Consider the following 3,600-nt stretch of genomic DNA (forward strand, 5'->3'; position numbering starts at 1 on the left):
ATTCAGCTGGTCTTCAACTTACCTAAAAAAAATTTATTGACTGAAATGCCACTAAATTCAACCTTTTAGTACCTATTTTCAAAAAATTTCCTGGGGGGGGACATGCCCCCAGACCCCCCTAGTTTCAGCATGCTTCACATGCTGGGTGGGCACACCATAATATAATCTGAATCATGTCATATAAAAGGATCCACTTTTCTTCTAAAAGAACCTACCCAGATAAAAGTCTGGCTACGGCCCTGTATCCTTTAAAGAAATTTTCTCTAATGCTATAGTAAAATATGTGAAACTAATTAATTTAATCATTTATAGATTATTGCTGATTCTTTTGTATGTATGTAGCAACCAATTATTCCTGAAATTATTCTGGCATATTGTATGCATGCTTCTGGGAACAATAGGTGAAGAAGAAAGAATTGTCATAATTATGGGAAATATTTTAAAGGTATAGATATTGTGATCAGTAGAGTTTGCAGTGGTTTGGCATTTAACTTATTCACGTTGCATTCTTGTTTAAGTGCTTTTATTGTAATGATCCTTACTAGCTTGTAAATGTAAATTTTTCCTTACACTTGTGCATGGGTCTTAGCCTGCAAAACATTAACTGACATCTTAGAGTCTCAGTGAGAGCACCCTGTATACAACTGTGTAAACAAGTGCAGATATGCTGTGACTAAAATACACTTTTCCCAGCTTGCAGTGTATTTACAAATTAATTGGGACGAGCAAGTAAAATCTGGCACTTCACGCTACAAATACATCAATACTTTATATGATCAACATCCTCAATCACTATTCTGCTCTGATATTAACAGCATCTCATACTATGTAAATCATGGAAACTGCACTTAATGAAAAGGTGTTTAGTGTGTCCTCCTTTTAGTCCCATTTCTTTTTGCTGACAGTGCAAAGTGTTGATTCAGGTAGCACACCCAAATGGTCCCTTTGTATTTCATTTCTTCTCTTTTGTCCTCCAGTCCTTTTCTGCCCCATGTCTTTTCTGGCAGCAAAGAGTGTCAGTTTTGTGGTAGCACACCCAAGCAGGTGGCTTCATGCTGCCTATCAAGAAACTGTCTGTAATTTCATACCACACCTCAACAGTGAAGTATCCAAATTGGTTATAGGCTAGCTTCATGTAATTAATTCTTACTCCTGTATGATGGGCAAAATTCAGTTGAAAACTATGAGAAATGACTACATTAAATGACTACTTTATTACTAACTATGGGCTAAGTAAAAGTCAAGCCTAATCTATATGCTTGTCCGAATACCTAGTCAGTCTGTCAGTCAGTCAGTCAATCAGTCAATCAGTCAGTCAGTCAGTCAATCAGTCAGTCATAAGAAAATTCCACTTTGAATCATAACATTGGAATCATTTTGGGTATATATATATATACTGAACTGAAGATATCTTTGGGCATGATTATACTTAACCAATACTGCCAAGGTGCCGTGAAGGCTGGTTCTAGACTTCTAGTTAGTAGAAGTTACAAATGTCCAGTACTACCACATACTGTATGATCCACAGCAATAAAACTATTTGGCTTGTGTGGCAGTTCAGGACACAGTGATTATGACAATAGGGCAGAGTAAAAGGATTATAAAAATGTACGCCAAAACTCTACAATTAGCAGTCTTTGTCTATAGCTATAAGAATCATGTAAGAATTTTATTAACGGCCATATATGTAATCTTCTTGAAACATGTTATCACTTTAAATCTGAACTAGGTGTGGTTTATCACAATGATGTCACTTGTGGCCAACCACAATGCCATTACTGGTTTTCTAGTATAGAAGCAATGATCCATATATGCATATATAGGCTTTTCCAAGAATAGTCTTACTTCATAGAAATTCAATTACTACTATTTCTTGTTATGCAGTAAACACTGTTTTTCCTGTGTTAGACTGTGCATGGCTTTATACACAGCAGTACTACAACATGTCTAGGCATTCTCTACTAGTACTGCTATAGAAGAAAGTACATGAAAGTGACTATAGTACATGTACATGTGAATATGACTCAGAGAAACAGTTAAACATTGAACTTATAACATGTAATCATTTATGCAAAGTTATTCTGGCATCAGTGGAGTTTAATTTGCTTGATGTAACTCTGATTAACCACACATATTGCTATCAGTTGACACTACTGGGAAAAACTCTTGTATTGTCACAGCTGGAATCCTATTATTTCATCAGTAAACATACAAGAACATGACTTCTCTGATGTGATGGAATCTTTGTTGTACGTTTGATTGTAATTTGGCTAACCAAACCATTAACTTGTGTATACTTGTTAGTATTTCTAAGAAATCGCTATGTGGTTAATCAGACAAAAGTGGGCTTTTCTTAGAAATTTCCCTGAGATTCTTATTATTGACTACTTTGCATGCATTGTCATTAGAAACTACAGTTATAGATACATGTTTCTGACTCCCTGTATTTACAGGCCTAGCCTTCTCACAGATCTCTAGTGCTAAAGTTTTCATGCACTCTATTATTAACCTTTTTGAAGCTATATTATTATTTGGTTAATCCATTTTGTAATCCCAGTAAAGTTGTTGTGTGTTTGAGAATAGCACTTATACTACTACACGGCTGAAGGAGACGGTCCGGTTGGTCAGGCCTGAGCCAGACCAATAATCTGAAGCTGGACCAACTAGCTGACCACCTCGAACTACATACTTTCATGCAATCTCTGGATGATGATATCTATACACTTCAAATAATGCATGGTATGGTAGATATTGAATATACTAATTTGCAAGGAACTGGATATAGTGCCATGGGTCAGTTCTTAAAGTCTTCACAAGCCAATTTCAACAATTTTAAATATTTCCCGACCATACATCCTATTCCAACACATCAATTTCCCCTATTGAAATAAGTATGTATTTTAAAAACAATCTGTGCCGGCATCACATGCAAGGCACATGTGCATGCATATCACCAGGTCTATATAATCTACTAACTGCTGGTAGTATATACGTATAAGGAGAATTAGTAGGCATTCCAGTATCCAAGATTTTTTTAATAAAAAATTCTCCGTATATTCCCCAATAGAACCCTGGCACAAAATAACAACTTGTGTTTAACTTGGGATTGCTCCGTCGTCCAAGCTCCAATGAGGATGAAAATCGCTGTGGGGTTTGTCAACACATACACATACGTAAGTTTTGTGTTGTTTTGTAATCTTTTCAAACCTTATAATCTTTTCAAGCCTTATAATGTATGTAGAATACTTTAAAACTTTTAAAAACGTACTGTTGGGTGGAAGGTAGTCACTGGTGCTTACTTTAAAGTGCTTAGTTACTTTGCTTGGGATAGCAATTTTCAGCTCCAGAGCAATTTTCTGATGGCTGTGTCATCAGCTCAAAAGTATAAACCACTTCAAAGTCGGCATAACAATGCCATAATTGAAACCAAAACTCCACCTTGCATCATTGTGGCACCTCCACTTGAGTTGTTTGCCTATATAAGTTGTTAACTTGATGTCTTTACTTACTTCAGATAGCCACTTGCCTATATCCATGACCTAAACATATTTTCTCACCACAAAGCATACAAAGATCGCTGAGATCTGATACGATCTGAAG

This window comes from Dysidea avara, chromosome 12, assembly GCF_963678975.1.
Source record: "Dysidea avara chromosome 12, odDysAvar1.4, whole genome shotgun sequence".
NCBI lineage: Eukaryota > Metazoa > Porifera > Demospongiae > Dictyoceratida > Dysideidae > Dysidea > Dysidea avara.